Consider the following 22,202-nt stretch of genomic DNA (forward strand, 5'->3'; position numbering starts at 1 on the left):
AAGGGAGGTGCTCTCACATTTTGTAATTCCAATAGATGTACTTTTTTTTTAAAAAAGGAAAATAAATGCCCTAAAATCTAAAAAAGGAAGATAAGGAAGCTTGCTACAGAAGGACTATTTGACACTAGGGTGAAAAAGCAGCTTTCCTATGCAAACAGCATAAATTTATTTTACTTCAGTCTAAAAGAGCCATTTGTTTCCCTTTTTCCAGAGCCAAATGCAGTTGTCATGGCAACTGTATATCTATGAACTTCTCCATGGAAAAACTAATTTTGTTCACCATTTGGATTACTCTTTGCTTAAATAGACTGTCTCAGAATATCCCTCCCCCAGAGATAACTCCATCTGTATAACAGATAACTGTACACAGAAGAATTCAGTTCTGTTTTATCTACCAATATGTTACTAGGGATTCATAGGCAGCTGTAACATGTTGTCATCTTTGCCAAGGAAAGAATTGGAGGGATGTTTAAGTGTTTAGAGAGTAATTTGGCTAATAAAAAGTTTTATTCCTGGAAGTGATTGGACATATTGCCAGTAATAATGTATAGTCTCACACTTCTGTGCCTCCAGCCCTTTTGTGACCAGCCTGGTGTAGCTTCCGATTGTGTCCTTTTAATTGCAGTATGCAAATTGCTTACTCATGATGCAAAACACTGCTGGTTAGGTTAACCTAACTGGATTCTAGTCTTGACATAAATCATAAGGGAGCAATAAATAATCAGTGATCATGTTGTACTTTGAGGGTCAGAATGAGTAAAATAACTTGGTTACTTCCTCTTCAAAGAGATACCACTTACGTCAGCTGAGAAATCGTTACATGATGTATAATGTGTATTATCTTCATCTGTATAGGAGGGAAGAGAACCTGCATTAAGGCCTAGATTACTACAGCTCCATAACTGTCACCTCTCACAGACACCAAACATAAAGCTTTTTGTTCATGTGAATAACCTAGAGGATTTTCAAACTCCATAGGAAAAAAAATCAGGAAAAACTTTGGCTCCAAAAAATCAAATTGTAACACACTGGAGAAGTGAATGGCTCACATCCATCTGGGAGAGACCATGACCTTATTCCTTTCCACCACCACGTCTAGTTGGCTCTGAGTTTAGCCCAATAAATATCTGGAAGGATTTTAAAGAGTAGGATGTGGCTTGAGTTAAGAAATCTTCACTCTCTTAGCAAGAACATTCATATGTAATGAGATTTAAACCAAAGCCTCCCTTTAAATATTCTAAATGTTTGTTGTGAAGATACAGGCACAGAGATCAGAGCCCTGGTGCAGTTTGAGTCAAGGGCATCCAGAGAAAACCACAGGACTCACTGTTTCCAAGTGCAGAATATTAAAGATGATAAGGACTCCATGTATTTTATGGACAGATGGGAAAAAGGTGGATGCAAGTGAAGAGGTCAGTCCACTTGGATATCGGTTCTTTGAAGGAAGAGAGCTATAGATGAACTGACCAATGTTGGAGGGAATACTGAAGATGTTTTAGGAGCATCAGGAATGCTCATTATTTTCAAACAACTGCTAGTCTGTACCTAGAGAACAAATTAGGTTTGTCAGTAAATGTAATCTTACAAACTGTGATTTGCTCTTTCTTTCCACCTGAATCTTCCAAGACTAGTGTGATCACATAGGTGGCTGTAGGGGCAGGGTTGGATTTCACTAAGTACTGCAAAAGAAGCAGAACTTTTGGTATGCAGAGTACTGGTGCCATAAGAAAGTTAAATACCTCAGATCCTTCTCCAAACCAGAGAAGGAGAAAAAAATATGAATGTAAGATAAAAATTAGATATTTAGAGAATTGCTGTTACATACTCAGTGGCATCTTGAATGCAAATGGAAAGTAAAGAAACAAAGGCTTTTCTTTTATGAAGTGATGTTTGCTTCTCTGACTACTAGTATCATAATATTCTGAACATTTTCCTCATAAATAGATGTCTTCAGGCGAGCTACACAGTGTAAGTATTTTACAGGTAGATTTGAACAAGTGACCTACATAATGTAAATGTTTTACACTGATTTGCATCATTACACACAAGGGCAACATGGTTTATCTTAATTTTGAAAATGTTATGTGAAAAAATGGAAAACAAATAAAACCCAAACCAAAATGCTGGTGTGTGAGTTGAGTGGGAAGAAAGATGTGAGATACAAGATGGCTCTTTGAGGGTGGCAGCTCTCTCCCAGACCTGAAGAGAAGTACAGTATTAGGGAACATCAATTCATGTCAAGGATTCAGGGCTCTGCACCACAATGTTTCTCTTTGGAAAGATTACAGATGCAAGGAGGACAAGGTCACCTCGTACCTGGGACTGTGAGTTTATAGCATTTTCCAGAGAGCTAGTCTATCTGCAATGACTTCAGAGGCACACCTATAGAGGGGAAAAGACTGGTGTACCATGGTCTTGGCATGAGTTAGCATCCAGGACAGGGGCTTCTCATGCAGAAGTTTTTCTCAGGAAACGTGAGTTCAGTTAACAACTCTTTTCTAGTTTAGTCCAGAATATGTGATCTTGATGCCAGCTATCCATCTAAATAGGCAGCATAACTAATGTTTGACCAGTAGCATCTAAAACAAACCTAAACATAATTTGAAGAGCAGCAAATAATTTTACCTGCTTGTTCCCAAATAAAACCCTTAAATAAATATGGGAACAAGTGAAAACAAGGGCTGACCTGCACACAGAGGTGATCTTGGCTGATCAAGACAAGAAAGTTACATTTTTTATTCTAGTAACTGGGGAGGGAAGGCATGCATGCAGGAGGACAAGGACCATGTTGAAATATTATTGCCAGGAATAGTGTTTTAGGTATGAAGAGCTAAATAAAGTGTTTATGATTAATCTGCCTCAATCTGCAAACAAGAGGCCCAGCAGGGCAAAAAAAGTAAAAAATAGTTCTTACGTTTTGGAGCTGAGAACTCCCTGTCCACTCACAACCTTGCAGCTGTTAAAGATAGCCTAGGGTGGGGTACCTCCCACCCAGCCTTCACACAGCCAAAAGGATTACAGCTGATCCAAGATAGCCACTGATGTTTCCTCTCCACTTAGTGGAGAAAGACTAAAAGAAATGGGTGAATTGTATCTCAGGTGTCTGTCTTTTTCCACCATTTTAAGACAAAGTGAGATAAATCCATTCTGCATGGATTCATGGATACAGGAATGACTGGTTGTGGATCACTGAATTTCTGGTTATCAAACAGGTTACAAAAAGAAACAGTCTAAAGCCCAGAGACACCTTGTCATGTAGTTGAGGCTGCTGGGCTTTCTTGGGAAATGACTTTAATGCTGGCAGCTCTCTGTGCAGAGCAAGCACAGGTTCACACTAAATGAAAATACTCTGAGAGGCTGGGAGGCAGGCACAAAGGTGTATATTGTGGAATCCAACATAAGAGGCAGGCTGAAAATATCTAGCTGGTGCCTTGGAAAAATGTTTGTGGCTCACAGACTGCATGGTCATGAAGTGCCACAGCTCTTACAGGAAGAACAGGAAGAGCTGTTGTGTGTGCATGGCTGAAGTACAGAGAGCCCTGCTGGGATCAGGAGGAATTCTGCTGTGTGACTGCAGGTGAGCTGGGGCCTGCCACCCTTTCCACAGCACTCAGCCAGCTCAAATCCCATGGTAGGCAGTGCCTGCCTGCTCCTTCCTGGCTCTGCTGGGCTACAGCAGAAAATTGGAAAAAAAGGTTGTATAGAAAATGAAATATCATAAAACTAGTCTGCTTTCAGTGGACAAACTCATGTCATTGATAAGGAAACCACTTATATACATACATGTATATGTATATATGCTCTGCTTTAGTGTGCTCATGTGGAAGCTATAGTCTCTATCAGTCTATACATTACCTGGTATATAACATGTAAAGAGCTTAATAAAGCAGCTGAAATATAACTCCAGTCAGTTTTCCACAAGGACATGTCATTATCTTCCTGAAATTCTTCAACCAGGCACTAATAAAAATAATGAGGAAACTTCTGAAAACTCATGTAGAACCAAGCTTACTTGTTAGAGCTTGGGAAATTCATCCATTTCTGAATCTTTAACTGCAAAGTGCAGTTTGGCTCTAATAGTTGTGTGTCTTTTCTACCCATTTTAAATGTTTGCACTAGTCTAAATTGTCTCAGAACCTGACAATGACTTCAGGCGTAAACAGCAAACTCCTTGCTTTGTAGCATGTTGAAAAAGTCAGTACCTCAGTCCTGATAAGAAGTGAAGGTGCTCTCTTTCTCACTGTTTTTACTGGCTTGTCATCTATTGAGTCATGCCACGGGAACTTCACTTACATGTACGTAAATTTCATAGAAATGCACATCTTGATTCCTTTCTGGATAATGAGGTGTTTCTGTCTCATGAGGCTTGAACGGTACTATTCATTTAAAGCTGTGGAGGTCCTGTTCTGCCTTGGTTATAAAGCATTCATTCATCCATCTGCTAAGCTGTGGGATAAATGAATCATAATGTTTGCTTGCTTTGGCTCCCAAATGTGCTTCGTCATAAGTGCTAAGGAGGCCAGGCTATGACTGGAAGTAGTTGATGCTGTTTGTTTACTTGCAAAAAAGACTCTCAAGTGACTTGTGGTTTTCAAGTTGGAGACACTGCTGAACAAAGTAATTAAAGGGTGTGATTACATGTACCCTCAGTGTGTTACTACCGTTCTTTTTGCTTTGGCTGGGCCTTACCATGGCTGATCTTCAGACAGTTTGAGAACACTCCAGAGGAGAGTGTGGGCAAGACATGGTGGTTTCTTTGCTCTCATCATCATTACTCTGCTAGCCTGTGAATGCTGGAGACTAGGGCCTCCTTCTTATCATTAAATCATAGAATGATTTCAGTTGGAAGAGACCTCAAAGATCATCTAGTTCCAATCTCCTCTGCCATGGGCAGGGACACTTTCCACTAGAAGATTACTTAAAGCCCCATCCAGCCTGGTCTTGAACACTTTCAGGGATGGGGTATCCACAGGTTCTCTAGGTAACGTGTTCCAGTGTCTCACAACCCTCACAGTGAATAATTTGCTTCTACTTCCTAATCTAACACTACATTCTTTCTGTTTAAAGCCATTCCCCCTTGTCCTACCACTACATGGTCTTGTACAAAGTCCCTCTCCTGCTTTCTTACAGATCCCCTTCTTGTGAGTAGAAAGGAGCTATCAACTCAAGAAAGAAACAAGTGCCCTGCCTTTGATCATAGCTGATGGGTAGTTTTTCAGATGAATATAAGCTAGTAAAATGCAGGAAGAAGCATGGTAGAGAAAGAACATCTCCACCTAAGAGTGGCTGACTGATTGCTCCTTAATAGGAAAGAACATGTAAGATGATGATGATGATTATTATTATTATTACTACTGTCTCGTTGGTGATGATTATTACAACTACCACATTGAGTGGTGCCATTTAGGAAATATGGATTGCATGGGAGATCATAAATATGGGTGGAAGAGCATGGGCAATGGAGAACTTGTGAGAATAAGCAATATGAGCTTATCTTCTGCCCAGAAAGGCAATGACAGGCCATGATAACTGCCCATAAGTTCATCCAACGGGAGAGTAAAAGTAAGGACATGTAACTATTTCCACTAATGAAGGAGCATGCATAATAAGATTGGAATAAGAAATGCATAACCAAAATTAATCACTGCAGCAGTGAGGTCCTGAAAGAGCATCTCAGCAGGAGTAATGGTAGGAAAAGGAATTACTTCAAACCTGGAGCTGGGTACAGCTATGAATAGGATTTGATGTGTGTGACAGCAGGGGGTCTTCCTGCAAGGCTGAATCATGTCCTCTGGCTTTGTGTTCTTTACCTCCACTGGAAAAGGCTGGACAGCTGAAGATAAAAAATGCCATCCTAGAGTTTAATTACTGTGTTATTATTATTTCCTCAGTTAAATCTGCATTGCTCATATTTACAGACCTTATTAGCTTGTAAGGGCTGGAAGATCAAAAGAATTAAACACTAAACACAATTGCTGGATATGTCTTTGTAGACATGTCCAAAGTTCAAGTCTTTTAAACTCTGCCAGGAGATGCCAGCTGCCCCTGGAAAATAGCCCTTAATGAGACTTGGCTCCCTTGGTGGAGGGAATGGTCCAGTCTCTAAACAAAACCGTGTTGTAAGAGATAATTTAGCTCTTCATATGGCCCAAGTGTTATGCAAAGAGGAGGAGAAGGAAGTCCTTAAATGTTATGTTGTTTTCCACTCATTCTCTTAAATGTCACTTTCTGTTTATTTTACTGTTTAATGGCTGCTTCTGTGGTATTCACTTTTGGCCATGCACTGGGAACCAAGATGGAGCAGTGTTGTCCCAGTGAGGGTCCCAGAAGCTTCCTGGCTCAGGCCAGCAGATCTGACAGACTGCAAGAAAGCAGCAGGAGTGATGTCTCTGCTGTGAATGTCGGGTCACTGGAGACAAGGAGCAAAGAGTGCAGTAATGATAAGTGGCAGTGGCATCCAGCTTCCATCCTTGGAAGAGCACTTTAGGACATAGAAACCAGCTGCTAAAACATGACTGCTGGAGTATTTTATAGTTTATGGGATTATATTTCAGGATTATTGCCAGTTCCTGCATGATGTTTTTTTAAAACCTTAATTATAAAAGCAGAATATTGATTTACACAAATGTGATCCTCTTACCCCTCTTAAATCAGTAACTCAAATTTTTCATTGTCTAGCCAGTATGGTACTCACTGATTGTGCAGAGGCAGTCTGAGACTGTGTATATGCCATCACCAGCTTTGTCTTTTAGATTTAATGGTTGTCATATTTAGCATTTGCTCTCATTCTCTTTCTTTTTGATTGAGAAAACTAATTAAATCCTCACTTTACAATGATTTTTAAAAGTGGATCATGATTTAAATCTTGTTATTCTTTAAAACAAATTACTATGATGCAGTACTTTGAGGAGGTCTGAGCATGCCACAGCTTGTTCACACAAGCAAAAGTTAATTTTCAGAGAATATCCTTGTTCCTAGATTTCTCTAGGTTCAGTTTCAGCATTTCCTTTTTTTCCATCTTTCTTTCATTTATTATGTTTGTAGCATATATTTGAACAAAGTGGATTCAAGAGGGCCAGCTGTACAATGAGCCTCCTTAGGGCGGTGGGATGGGAGGGAGAGGAAAGGGATGAGTCTCAGAGCAGCTCACCTGTGAGCAATAGTCCTTCTGCTTGCTCTCTTCCTCAGGGCACCCTGCCTGCCCTCCAGACCCCGTCTCAGTTATACCAGCGGCACATCTCTACCTTGGTGGCACAATACTCAATTTCAGGCTATTTGCTTTGGTCAGCAAAGTCCCAGGTGATGTCCAGCCACCTAAGTTCTCCAGGCCTTGTTGTTCTTCCTGTGGGGGTGTTTAGGTGCAGTTACTTTGAGTTTAGTTCCTGGGATGTTTTCCTCAGAGCTGGGCCAGTTTGGATTGGCTCAAGAGGTGGGAGCCTTTGACTCCTTGCTGTATATCTAACTTAAAACCAGACATACTTTTTTTTTTTACATCAACAGAAATATGGCACTAACTCATGGATGCTTGTGGTCTTATGCTGTCATTCATCCTTTCCATGTGAGCTGAATAAAGTTCTAATGCATGAGATCAGAGGTCACCAAGTATTTGTGTATTACAGTAAAATAATGTGAGCCAAGGCATTTTTAATGGATTATTTTTAAATGCAGATGTTGATAATAATGTATTTCCAATCTCCTGCATTTCTTGTGTCATTAAAACACTGTAAGAGTGATGACTATGGCTTTATGTAAGAGAGCTAAATTTAGATCATGGAAATAAATGCCAGACTCCTAATGATACACAGTAGGTTGGTAAGAAGTGACTAACATGGCTGCAATTTTTCACTTCGTCTGAGTTTGTCCTTTAAGGACAACTAGTTAATGTGTGCATGTTTGTTTTGAAGAAAGAGGCAATTGTATGATGCCTTTTCCTGGTCTTAAAATCAAGGGGCATACACGGTTAGAAGGGGAAAAGGGATTTTACCTTGGTATTTATTTTTAAGGATCCTTAGGTGTACACGTCCAGGTCATATGCATCGAGATGTACCCCACCGAGTCTTTCCCTGTGTCTCTGTGTCTCTCCTCTTCCCGTGTCCCCCCAACATTGAGTATAACATTATAGGCTTTACTAATTAGCATATCTATCAAAGATTCCCCAATGAGAGGCTCAAGCGAGCCCCCCTCCCCAAGGAGCCTTCCCCTGGATGGTTCTATCTTGGTTTACAGAATGTGTTCTGGAGAGGACCTTGGGGTCTGGGGCACACTGATCCCTAGCTACGAAGCTTCTAAAATGTTTAGTCTCTTAGCTTAACAAGTCCAAGAATGTAGGCAAAAAGCACTAGGAATACAGAAGCTGTAAAGAGGTATAACAGGGGTATAACAGGGGTAAAAAAGAAAAGGCAAAAATCTTCATGGCATCAGTAAAGTTAGCGCAATTCATTTTTGCTGCATGTGATTTGTTTGATCACCTGTTGACCTCTTGCATTCAAAAGTCATTGACTTTGCCTACATTTTTGTTCATGGACATAGCAGAATTAGACTAAATCCAACAGAAGACCTTGGATAATTTCGTGTGGCATGCCATAAACCTGAGGGACATATGTGTCAGTCTGAAGTATTAGAGACTTTTGCAACTTACTATTAAATAGCTTAATACATTCTTTACAATAAAATTACAATGAACTTGAGCTATTTGTTGCTCTCCCACAAGCCCCAGAGAGCATTTCAGAACACCACAAAAGCTCAGGTCTCCTGTACCCACTGCGTGGAACTTGTGTCTCTCCATAGTTTAAAGGCAGAGTCTCAAATGCTGTTTTTCAAAGCTACGTTTCCTCTGTGGGCTCTGTGCTCCTATACCTCATAATGAATACACACAAGTGCAGGATGGAAGGAAAGAAATAAGGTGTACAGCAGTCCTTCTAATTTTGATGAAACCTAGATGAAATTTATGAAAATTTTTCGTGTGTTTTGAGTTTTTCTTGTCATCAGGACGACTCTGATTAATACTACCACAGAAGAAGAATGAAAAACCCATTAAGAAAGCTTTCTTAAGGTATTCAAAACTATTGCTTATCTTCAATGTCTTTGAGTTTATCAGGGATATTAACAACCATTAATAACTCAGTAATACATGCAGCTAATCTTGTTTGACCAATAAATTTAAAGACTCTTTGCTGCAACATTTGTAATAAATAATTTACTGATCCAGCTGGTTATCAAAGGATGGACACAGCATTACTAATCACCCATGTGTGGTTTAAGTGACTTCTTATCATTCCACAGAAGCTTTGTGGCAGAGCTAAGGATGAAATCCTATTCTCAAAGGAAACATTCACATCCTTTAAAAAATAGCCTTCTCTTTTACTCCAAACCCTGCTTCATCCATTACTAGCTTCCAGCTTTTACAGTGAATAAGAAAGGAATCTTCCAATGAACAGCCTCCTGTATGGTGCAGGTCAGATTATTTTCCATGGTTTGGGGCATCCTGTGCTCTCCAAGGTGGAAAAAAACATAGAGCATCTTGTATTTAAAGTCAAAGGGATGGAGGATGTCAGTTAGAGAAATAGTACTGTAGTGTATGACATGTTTGTTGTGAGTGGACACAGAAAAATACTTCCATTCAAAACTAGGGATTATGATGTTATTTCTACTGTTTGCCTCTTGAGTGACTACTTCTTCCACCAATCCTGGCTCTTTGACCACTTGCCTTGGTCCACTTCTGATTCCATCCAGTCTCAGTCTCCACCCTGACATTTTTTGCATCTCTCCCTGTTTCTGGGTACACTGTCTTTTGCAATTTGGCCATGAGAAGATAAAATATGAAATTGTGTCATATGTTCTTACTCAGTATCTCTGAACTTCTTTCCTGGCTTCAGTTGTGAAGGAAAGCTTTTCCACAAACTTCTGCCAGCTGATGACTGCTTAAACTGGGAATTAGCTCCTTGGTTTCCATAGAGCGGTACTTTTCCATCCATGTCTGGGAACAAATCTATACTTTTCCTGGAAAGGCATAAGTTAATGCTGAAGGACATTGGGTTCTTGAGGTGTTTTTCCTCAGAAAATATTAAGCACTTTGCATCATAATTTGCATCCTTCCACCCACTGTATACAGCATGTCTCTGCGTGTACAAAATGGAGAGGTTGTGTTTGGCTTTGAAATATATTTTCTCATGCACCTCTCAAGACAGAGATCATCTGCCTTGCTCCATTCTGACTTGCACTAGGCCAACCAGACCTGTGGACTGAAACACTTTATTTTGCTTTAAACATTGTCTCCCTGATCTTGCAGTGTGTCCAAGTTCTGCACATCCTGCACTTTGGTCTATAGATCCAAGACAACAAAAATAACTCCACCTCCTAAACTCTAGCCTTTTCTAACCCTCCAGGTCTAATTCAATACGGCCTGAAAATTTCCTAAGTATGTAGAGTTGGATGCTGATACGTGCACAGAAGCACCTGTCACAGAATGATCTTCTGTTAGAGATGTGCCAGGTCTGCTGACTTCTGCAGGGACACATCTGGCACCAAGGGCAGCCTGAAAAGCCGAGCTTTGACACAGCCAAACATCCCCTGGGAAAGGGAAAGACCAGATCTAAGCTGTTATGTTAGGGTGAGAAAGCTGAAGTTCCATCCCAGAAAAGTAATGCAGTGTGCCAGGCTGCTCCTGCCTGAAACAGCCAGGGGAAAGAACAGGGTGTGAGTGTCTGCTCCAGTGATTGGCACGGTTTGCTGCTTCTGATGAGTGGCTGTCCAGGGAGACAGGTTCATCCCAGCGAGCAGGGAGTGGACCTCCCCAGCCTCGCCTGTCTCCATTTCCTCATGCCTGTTTTTGTCTGTTTCCTGGAGTGCATTGTGGCTCTGCCTCCCTGGAAATGGGAGTATTTTGGGAAGGATGAAGAAGGGCGAGCCCTTCTTAGTCTCCTTCTGCAGTCCTTCACATGAAGGAGTAAACTAATTTTGCCTAGTTCTGTCTGCTAGTGTTTTATGAATTCAGAGACCTATTTATTTACAGCCATGGCTGTTAGTCCACTTGTACAATTCCTTTTGTATTTGAAACTCTTTAGAGAGCACCTTATGCAAATTGGTTGGTCCTCGCTTACGTTAAGAATTTCCTTTGCACTGAGACTGATGGTTTTGACAGTTCTGACAGCAGCTGCCAGCTCTTCCATACTCCTTTTTATTCCACAGCAAAACCTCAGATTTCCTTCCAAATGGCTAGTAGACGAATTGCACTCTTTTGGATCAAAGATCTTTCCAGTCTCATGCAACTTGTGGTACTGATTTACTTACATTATTTCTGATACGTAATAACACCATTAGAGAAAATGGAAGAAATGTGAGAATATATATACTTAGTATTAGCTAATTTCCTGCTCATGGGTTGTGTCAGAGAGATAAATATGTTCCACACGAGAAAAGTCTTTCAAGATAAACACTTAAAAAGTCTGTAGTAGCTAATATCCCCTTTAAAACAAAGATTTGACATTCCATTACTTCAGATAAAATATATTTCCTCTGAATTTATGATATTATATATATATATATGCATGCTATAAACTCACAACAAATATTCTGAAGTTTCTTATAATCCTTTTTGTTATTATTTTTCACAATATAGTGTGAGATATTTTATTGCAATCTGGCCAGTTAATATCATAGCTAGATTATATTAGCATGCTGATTTATAAAGGTATGGGAGAGGATAAAAAAAGGCACATGAGAGGTTTTTGGCTGCACAGTTTGATTGTATATGATTCTTCTGAAGTCCAGAGAAAGATGGAGAACAGACTACTTTGATGCTTTTAGGTAAAAATAAAAAATGGCATATAATCAGTCTTGCAGTCAAGACAGAGCTAAGGATTTGCCAGTACTGGAGACCTGAACTATTCAAATATCTGTTGGGAAAGAAACAGGCGGACACAGGTGATTCAGCAAGTTCTGGGAATGTGTTAGTGGCAACTTTTTATTGCAGAGGCAGAGGAAGTTAATAGATAAGTGACAGTAATTATCTCTCTTTGAAATTAAATTCAGACAGAGGTCACATGGTAATGCGAGTTACAGGAGACTACAAAACAATAGTGTTCCGAATAAAGGAAGGAAACTCTGAATTGAATTAAGGCAGAGAGGTAGGAGGATATCTTTGGAAGGCATTCCAAAGAGTATCTAAGGAACAAGAACACAAATAGGAGACAAAAAGCTGATTAAAAAGGGGCATTTGCCAAGAACAAAACATGCCTTTTCAATTTTGTTTCCTCTTTTGCAGGATAACAGCTTAAAGAGGGGGCAGTAGTTTATTATCTCAGATTTAGTAAGGGTTTTGAGGAATGCTGTAAATAAGCTTGGAAAACGTGATGGAGAAGATGGGAATGTAAAGGTTGATGCTCAGCTAGTAAATTCTACTCATGGAGGAGTCAACAATGGATTTCTGTGAAATGAGGGATATTTCAAGGCAATGTTGCAAATTTAATTCCTAGAAACAGTTTGACTTTACCAAATCCAGTAATTTAGGTTAACAATGTACTTGATGGACTAAGGAATAGATTAATGAATTTATACTTCAAATTGTAGTAGGAAACGGTGCAAGTACTGTAGACAAACCACAAAGGTCAAAGTGGGTTTGGTATGTTGGGATCATGGTATGTGATGATAAATCCAAGAAAGAAAATACTAGGAAAAAGAATTAGTGGCTTTTAAGGAGCTAATTAGGCAATAGCAGCTCTGCCAGGCACATGGAAAACAAAATCAGCCAGAAATTGAGTTGGTAAATAATGCAAAGCAGTTGCAACAAAGACAATTTATATTGCATGTCGTAACAGGGTTCTTGTTCATATAGCATGAGAGGTACTTACTCTACTGCATCCTTATTGGGAAGACCTTATCTGGCATTCAAATTTCATTGAGTTTCAAAATCACATTTTGAGAAAGATGCACATAAATTGGTGGTGATCCAGAATAGAGATCCAGGAAGATTTTTGGAAAACATGATTTATTTGGAACAAATTTAGACCACTGAGTTTGTTTATATAAGAAAAGACTAAGGGGATATTGGTTAAATGATAGCAGACTTCCAAAATGGCAGGAAGATAACAAACAGTCATTTTCCATGTTGACTGAATTAAAACAAGGAATGATCTCTTCAGTTTTGCATGGGAAAATAAATATTTATGTACTGTATTAGGGAAACCCAGTTCTGTTAGGAAAACTACAGCAAGTTTTTCTAGTTTAAGGACAGAAGTAGACTACGATATTGTACAGTGTTCTGACTGGGATGGAGTTAATTTTCTTCATAGTAGCTAGTAGGGAGGGGGCTGTGCTTCGGGTTTGTGAGCACAACAGTGCTGTGAATACAGGGATATTTTAGCTATTGCTTACACAGCATCAAGGCCTTTTCTGCCCCTCATTACACACTGAGAGTGGGGAGACTGGAGATACACAAGGAGCTGGGAGGGGACACAACCAGGACAGCTGATCCATGCTGACCAGAGAGATGTCCCATAACATATGATGTCATACTCAACATATGAAAACTGGGAAAAGAAGAAGGAAGTGGTGGACATGTGGAGTGATGGCATTTGTCTTCCCAAGTCACCATCACCTGTGAAGTAGCCCGGTTTTCCTGGGGATTGCTGGACACCTCTCTGCTGGTGGGAAGTGGGGAATGAATTTCTTGTTCTGCTTTGCTAGCATGTTGTCATGGTTTAGCACAGTTTGGGTTTTTAGTTAAAGAAGGCTCCATCAGCCACCGAAGTGATTCTTTGCAAAGAGGTCCTTATAGCTTCCTCTAGACTCAATAGAACCAATCAACTGGCTAGTTTGAAAATTGGCAACTTTTTAAAGCCACTTAAGAAGCTTGACACGACTCTGTGATCCACATTTAAGAATGAACAAACCCCAGGAAACCTCTCTGGCTTCTGGCTTTTGGACAGGTAGCAGGACGTGGTGCAGCCCCCTCAGTGCGGCCTGGGCCAGGCAGGAGACAGCCACCCCGGAGCCCCGCAGCCCTGTTCCATCTGCGGCTCTGCTCCGTGCGGGCCGGCCCCACAGCCCTGCTCCGTGCAGGCAGCCCTACGGCACGGCTCTTAACCCTTTTTTAGTGCTGTAAGTTTCCTCCAGAACAGATGAAGCCTGCAGACATCAATCTTCTCGCAAGTCAAAAGAAAAGGAAGGGGGAGGGCATGTGAAGAAAACACCATAAAGACACCAAAATCAGTGAAGAAGGAAGAGTTGAAACCCTGAGGGAGGAGAAAGAGGAGATGCTTCAAGCTTAGAAGCTGAAATTCTGTTGTAAAGCTATGGTGGTGATGGACTATGATACATCAGAGTACCTGCTGTAATTTCATGGAAGCATGGGGGGGTGGAGCATTCAAACTGCAAATGTGAGCAAAAGTACCTGTGCTGAAATAAGCAAATGATGAAGTAGCTGTGATTTGATGAGAAGTTTGAACAGAGAGAGATGGAAGTGATGAAGACCCTTGCTCCCAGGGAAGAAGACCTCTGTTCCTAGAGATGAAGATGCTCCCAGAGATAGATGAAGAGAACCTTTGCTTCTGAGCAGCTCATCCTTAAAATGGTACCCCAGTAGCTCAAGATTGGACCCTTGAAAGCAGTTGTGGGGAAAGCTGTAAGACAAGGGAAGGGACTCTCACATGCGAGCAGAGAACCAACCCGGGCAGCTGTCATGCTGTGACATTGAAGCCATGAGAGAACTGTTTCTTGTGGAGATGTCTCCATAGCATGAACAAGAGAGACTCCTCTCCCTAAGTGAACTAAGAAAGAGATTATTATAGAGATGGTAGACTGACTGAAAAAAATCTCAAGGGTTGTCTTTTTACGTTGTCAGTGGGAGAAGGGACAAAGGTGGGGGGAAGAGAAATGTTCTGAAGGTTTAGTCAGACTTTTTTTCTTTCCTTTAGGTCTGTTACTAAACTTCTTTATATTCTTTTAAGTTTTGTGTCTGCTTTGCTTTCTCCTAATTCATATCTCACAGAAGGAAAATAAGTAAGGGATATTTTGAACCAAACCACTACACATGCTATACCTGTTTCACTGTCTTTATCTCAGCCCACAAGTTTTCTCACTTTGACTCTTCCAATTTTCCCCATCCCAATGGGGCTGGGGAAGTACATGAGTGGCTATGTGGGGCTGAGTTACCAGGTGATGTTTAAACCCTGACAAGGGGACTAAGAGATCTCTATGAGTATGTTAAATAGCCATCTGATTATTACAGATCTACCAGCCATACTTCATGACAAAAGCACAGATTACATGCCCTTGTGATATCCTTTCAAGCTACTTCCCAGCTTTTACTTTCATGGTCCTGTGCAAGTGTTCATGGAATTACTCCCTCTTCCTGCAAGCAGAAATGTACACGTGCAGCATCAGTTTAATGTGTCAGGTCATGCTTCTGTCTGTAGCTCAAACAGCTTTATCAGAGTTTTATGGACTACTTCAGATTCAACCTTTTCTTTGCACTGAAGTAGAGGAAATTTTGTTTGTTTTCCCCCCCAATAATCCATTAGACCTTTTCCTGGAGCAGGCTGTAAACATTCCTTTATAAGAAAAATTTAAGTGAACAAGACCCAGGCTCAACCTTCAAGCAAGAGTCGAGTCCCTTCCAGCAGTCCAAATTTTCCCTTTGCTTCTGTCTAGGGAGAGACATGGTTTAACCTCTTGATAGAAACACCACATCTGCTTTAGGTTCTCTGAGGCTGAGCTTCATTGCTGAATGTTTGAACTCAGTATACCATAATATCCGTGAGGTTTTCTCTAGAAGCCTTCAGTAACATTTACATATAGCAGTGTTATAAACATATATCGTAATATTGGCTTCTCGCAAGTAATAAGGTAGAGATTATATAATGTTAGAAATGCTTTTGCTGTGTGGATGTAGTTTTCTTTCTTTTTAGCAAGAATATTAGCAAGTGTGAGCAAGTGAGATAACCTCCAAGTGAACAGAGGATGAGGCCCAAGGAGCTGCTAATCAACACTTTGTCCAGAGAACAAAGGGGCCCAAAGGCTACTCCGCCCGGAGAACGGGGGCCCAGGGAGGCCCAGAGCCGCTATCACTGCTCTGCCCAGGGGGGCAAAGAGGCCCAAAGCTGCAATCGACCCTGACTGTCAGGGGAATTAAGAGGCCCACACTGCTATCAACTCCCACCTGGTGAAGCCAAGGCCAAGAATCAAAAGAAATAAAACCGCAAGGCAGAAGAATACGCATGCTCTAAAAAGGAACCAAGGAGTGGCCATGCAGAACAGCTCTAGGAAAAGTTGGAATATGCATAAAGAACAGACAGTAAAAATGGTATAAAAAAGGACTATCCCCGAGCATCAGGTGTGCTTTTGGCAGAGTGCCAAGGCACCTGGCCATTACCTCTTTGCTTTATTTTATGTGCCTCTTATTGTCTTTATATTAAACTTTTTAAATTCTCATAGGAGAGTGAACCTCGTTTTTCACAGCAGGATGCAAAATTCACCTTAACACCTCTTCCTCATGCTGCCTTTCTAAGTCTCTGGACACAAATACACATTTTGCATAAACGTACAGTCCAATTTTTGTTCAGGTTCACAGATCAAATAACAATATAGCTCTATAATTAACTCTGTGATTTTGCATTTCCAAAAGAACCTAAGGACCTTTATTTAACATTTTCTTTCTTTCTGAGCTTCTATCCTATGTTATTTGTTTTAACTGGGGAACACTGTGTTTTCTTTACTTCACTGTTTGATTTCTGAGTGATTTGCACAATGGCTGTTTTGGCTGCAGGAATCTGGACGTCAGCAGCTAGTTAACAAACGGGTTGGGTTATTCGCATGGACACTCGTATTGATCATGCAGCCTGTGGAAGTTGCTCAAGGCTTTTCTATTGAATTAGGGTTCTGATTGTCCTCTGGCAATTTTGTAACCAGTCTCAAATAAGCACATTTGCATTTTCAGTAGCAGGTACCATAAAACACTGATACACCTTGGAAGAAATGAAAAAGGAAATAAAAATGGCTTCCAAAAAGTTGATCTGAAATTTATAGTTCAGAAGTACAAGGTTATAGCCAAGTGCAGCTTTCTAATGGTTACTCACCATAAAAAATATCATTGCTAGTCAGATTGTTACTTAATAAAGTTGATTGTAAAGCAAATTCCTTTAACAAAATTACCCCTCTTACATTTTGTTTTTCCACATTGGGTTGTTTTATGGGATTTTTACAAGCCAAAGTTGAAGATCATCTGGAAGCAACTCAAGTTATATTCTAGGGATAAAAACAATTATAATATGATAAGGAAGAAGATCTTTTCCTTGCCTTGCCTCCACCCTTCCAAGAGGGTCAAGAGATAGAGGTTGGCCTGTGGTTTTAAAGCTGTGGGTGGTACAAACCATGAGCTCCTCCCTGCATGTGGCAACTAGCCCACTGGACTGAGAGGCTGCAGAAAGCCTCTGCAAGGCACACAGCAGATGGACCTTCCAGGAAGAGCAAAATCCCCTCCTGTCCACCCACATTTTACCTGTACAGCCTTTCTGAACATAGCACAAATGTGCCAGCTGAGAGTACGTGCCTTGGCACCCAGCTGAGGTTGGCAAACACCCAGGTTAGGTCACATTGGGCTGAAATTCCTGTAAGGATTAGTCAAAGGCTGGGTGAAATTTGCAGTTATTGGCAACTGAGTGTGTTGTGATGCTCTCCTCACCAGCAGCCATGGAAAAAACAAGGTCTGAGAGCACAGAGCAGCTTTAAATTCAGCAATTCAGATGGCAGTGGAGTGTTCTGGGGAAGATCCCAGAGTTTTCATCAAGTTTTCTCCTCAAAAAATAGAACTGTGACATAAGATATCACTCAGAGAGATTGTTCAGTAATAATTTGGCTGAAAACTAAGTGTTCAGGCCTAACATTAATTGGCTCTTTCTTCATTTTGTACAGCTTGCCTGTATTCCTAATTACACACAGCTGTCCTTTCCTTTCAGTTCATACCCAGTCAGCTGGTTGCTGCTGACCAAAATGTGCCTATCATTCAAGCACATATCCCTTCCCAGCACAGCTCAGAAGGCTCTCAGGATGTTGCCTTGCAGAAGCTGTGCGATTTTTGAAGGTGCTGAGACAGGGACATACCACCCTGACATCTTTGGTAGTAGTACCTAATTAAGTACCTGTGAGGACAAACTGTGCTAGATGTGGTCAGGCAGGCAGAACAAAACCAGCCCTGACCAAAAGCAAAACAGAATTTAGTGTCCGTATGCTTAGTTGTATGATTTAGGTTTAGGTAGTCCTGGAAGGAGCAAGGAGTTGTACTCGGTGATCTTTATGGTTCCCTGACGACTTGAGACAGTCTGTGATTCTGAAAGTTTAGAAACTTATGCCCAAAGCTGTGATTCTGGAAAGGAGCAATGCCTGGAGGAAAGGCAGACAGGTTGGGAGCAGCATGATCAGAGTATGGATACCTATATTTATTTGATAAGCCCTTAGCATTTTTTTTCTTAGTACTGTCCTAGCTTCAACGCCACTCCTCTTCAGATTAAGGACTTGGTGGGTATGAGCTCAGCTGATAACTTGAACCCAGAAGTGAAAGGGCCTTACAAGAGTTAGGTCAGGAAAAATATCCAGTGTAAGGACTGGGAGCTGTAGCTTCCTGAAAACCAGTGGAAACATTTTCAGCAGAAATTGTGTACATGTTTCCAGCTGAGACTGAGATTCCCAAAGGCAATTGTGGGTTGTTATTGTAGGCTGCAGTTTGCACAAAATATAATACATTAGTAATTGCAGTCAAGCAGTCTAGTCTGTCAGTTACTCATTATTTCTGCTATATGAGTATCCCAAGCATGACACTGTCTGTGCCTTAATTGTGCCTCCCCTGATGGGGGAGACTTTTAGAGTCTTTGCCAGGAGTCCGAGAGATGAACGGGACCTTCAGCCTTCTCTGCTTTCAGAGAGCTGTTTATTAAGTCTTATCGGAGGAATAGAGCCACTAAGGTGACCCAAACATAGCACAAAGCAGAGAATGCAGGAGAATGCCAAATTATCAAGATTACACAGCCTTTAAAAAGGTAAATTAACCAATGGTCACTAAAAGCGTACATTATTTTTACTTTTCTTCCAATGTCTAGTAAATTGTCTGGTCATGTAGACAGGAACTCTTTATCCAGTCATCCCAAACTACTTCTACTGCAGAATATGGAGTAGTAGTAGAAGAAGAAGAAGGTCTGGAGAGCAACAACAATCCTCCATTTTGAAGTTTTTTGCTTTTACCTATCTATATTATCTATATTATTAAACCAAAAAACTCTAAATTTTTCACCCTGTGACAATCTTACATAATGTTCTATCACCTAGTTCATACCAGTGTAGATTCTAATTCTTCCCAGAGGGTAGGCAGTTTTCTCCATGGACGAAGGTCAAAAACAGCATTGTCCAGGAGGGTAGAACCCTTCAAAACAGGCAGAGAAATATTCTCTGCATTCTGGGTTCCCACACAAGCAGGATCAGGGCTGTCTTCTGTACTTCACAGAATATGAAGGAAAAGAGAAACTGATTTGCCTTTATGCAGATATGCACATATCTGTGTCTCTTCAAACTTATTTAAAACTCCAGTTTTTTTCCAGTTTTTCATCAACATCGCCCTATAAGTAATCAATCCTTTCCAATAACTTTAGTCAGAAGCAGATCAGGTCTGTAAGCAGAAGAATCTGCATGAAAGACATGCATGCTTCACTGGGATATGTAGCACTTTCACGTGCAAAGAGAAGCTGTACAATGAGACTAGTTTTCAAAACTGAAGTAAAAAAGCAAATAACACTTGGGGGGCAGGGTGGGAGAGTTTCCTTAAGAGCACTTGGTTGTGACATGTGACAGCTCTTCCTTTAAATGACTGTTTCTGACAATGATAATGGAGCCTTGCAGGTGACTTTTCCAGTAAATCCATTTGCCTGAAACTCTTGCACAAAGGGCTCAGAACAAATAGGACTCATGCTGGAAACAGTGTGCTGATGCAGTTCTTGCATAGCAGGGGTTTAAAGGTTTGTTTCAATAATTAGCACACACAGTTGGCTACCAGAGCGCACAGCTTGCTACCAGTCACTGGCGTGACACCGGAGTAGATGCTGCAATGAACCTGAATGGAGCATATGATTTCCAGGAATGAGTGATATTTGAGGCATACAGTGAGGTACAATCCTCTCCTCACTCAGATTAAGGGCAGTGCTTCCACTACTGTCAAAGCTCCTATCCTGCATGCACAGTGAGAATTGCCCTGCTGCCACATTCTGAGTATGAGAGAGATACGTGACAATACGACTGCAGATAAGCAAGACTTCACTTGACTTGTGCTCCTATAAATGTGGGCTTGGCAGATTCCCACTTTTCCTTATCAACCCTTGAAATATTTAACAGTTAAGTTCCTACTATGTGAAGACTAAAGCTAAGTAAGAGAATAAAAGCTTTCTTCCTTAAGAACAGGTGATTGCCGCTCCAGGTAGGCTTTACTTGCCATAACATGGGCTTATGAACTGCCAGCCAGAGCTTTGGTTTTGTTGTGGCTCACTTAAGGTCCCAGCAATGCATATTGGAAGAAGTGGATCAGCCCCCACACATTTTTTTTTCCTGTTTGGTATGTCACTGTCAAATGAAATAAATTATAAAAACACAGAGAGGGCTTTTTGGTTTTAACATGCTCTGCAAAAGACAGAAGAAGCTGGTCTCAGTGCTTAAGCTGTCAGAATAACTTCTGGCTATGTGTATGGTGCAATGAGTAAGTTGGTGTATTTGGGCTCAAATTAAAGTTGTTCTGACTGCAAGTGCTTTAAAAATAAAAGAGAAACAGGAACTCACTTAATTAGACAATCTCATAAAACAAGATAGAAAGTTTTCCTTCATTGAGGACAGAGAGTTTTCTTGATTAAGACTTTAGTCACTGGAAAATACTGATTTATTAAACTAAACTAATTTTTAAAATTAATTAATTTTGGCCAAATTCATTTCCATGAAGAATCTTTTTTTCTGGGACATGACAGAGTCAGGCTGAATTCTTTGTCACAAAGGAAGTGAAGCATGAGACTGAATCTTTCTCATCCCTGCACTTTTGGCTTTTCTTCAGGAACTAGGATGTTATTTAGGTTCCTGGTGAAAAACTCGGGAAGATTTGTTCTTCAAACCAGTGTGCTAAAAAAAGAAATATCCATTGCTTTGATCTCGTCACCAAAAGGATTTTTTTGTTTCCTCATAAATCCTTTAGATTTTGGAGTGAGACTCCACAGGCTTTTTGAACTAATTCAGATAACACTATGGTAGTTGCACTTCTCATTCATATATCCAGGTTCAAGATATTATTAGAATGTGTGACTTACCACAGATCTTTTGGGATTTCCTCTCAGTCTGTACTGATAAGACAAGAAGAAAGAACAAAATTTTCACAAGTCACTTGGCCTCTTCATTCATAGATTGCAATATCTTGATCATCACTGGCACAGACCCGGAACAGCTTCAGAGTGGCACAGTGTGAGAAACTGCAGTTTTTTGCAACATCAAACCTGGCTCATTTATATGAATCAGCTGCAGGATGAATGCAATTCACATGAGAATGCATTGATCCTCCTCCTCCTCCTCCTCCTCCTCCTCTTCTTCCTCCTCCTCCTTCTCCTTCTTCTTCCCAATCTATGAGGGAGAGAAGAGAGCAGTATCTGCTTTCCCACTCACTGTTGATAGGGATACTTTAGTCTGCCATTTTATTTGAGTGTTAAGTAAAACATGATGGTATTTCAAACTGCCTGGCTTATGCAGATTCAGGTCACTGATGCTGCTGATCTACCAGGAGAGATCTCAGAGGGACCCTACTGACCTCTGGTCTGGGACTTCAGGTTTGTTTTTCTCAAAAAGGCGAGGTAACAGACTTTGCATGTGCTTCAGAATTACTTAGGCTGCTCAAATACATTAAAACATACTGTAAGGGCTGCAAAAGGGTCTTATTAAGTCTTTTCACAGAACTGCCTGATAAAATGAGAGATTTAAATTTAGTGTAGAAAAATAGAAATCCCGTGGAAAACCAGTATTAGCTGTACCTGGAAAGACAGTAATCACTGTACCAACAGCTGGCTCTTCATTAGCTGTCTATGTTTAGGAAAGGCACATGGATATCACTGTGACTAGTTCTCTGAAAGCAACAGCTCAGTGATAAGCAGCAGTCTGTCAGGTGGGCTTTCTGGTGTTTTTAGGAAAGGAATGGCACT

The 22,202-nt window shown here is 40.7% G+C and overlaps 1 protein-coding gene and 1 long non-coding RNA gene across 3 annotated transcripts in view; one reads left to right on the forward strand and one right to left on the reverse strand.

Moving 5' to 3' along the window:
- Positions 1–1,589, forward strand: part of LOC103617599 (interleukin-1 receptor type 2) — a 30,275-nt gene extending 28,686 nt beyond the window's left edge. For both annotated transcript variants that reach the window (XM_017737090.1, XM_008635910.2), the window contains exon 10: positions 1–1,589. The gene's annotated coding sequence lies outside the window, so the exon portion shown is untranslated.
- The window catches only part of LOC108447360, a 40,391-nt gene extending 18,887 nt beyond the window's left edge, over positions 1–21,504 (reverse strand). Inside the window, exon 1 of the long non-coding RNA XR_001862900.1 lies at positions 21,324–21,504. This is a non-coding gene — a long non-coding RNA (uncharacterized LOC108447360). The remainder of the gene's footprint in view (positions 1–21,323) is intronic.
- Positions 21,505–22,202: the final 698 nt, after the last annotated feature.

This window comes from Corvus brachyrhynchos, unplaced genomic scaffold, assembly GCF_000691975.1.
Source record: "Corvus brachyrhynchos isolate BGI_N302 unplaced genomic scaffold, ASM69197v1 scaffold83, whole genome shotgun sequence".
NCBI lineage: Eukaryota > Metazoa > Chordata > Aves > Passeriformes > Corvidae > Corvus > Corvus brachyrhynchos.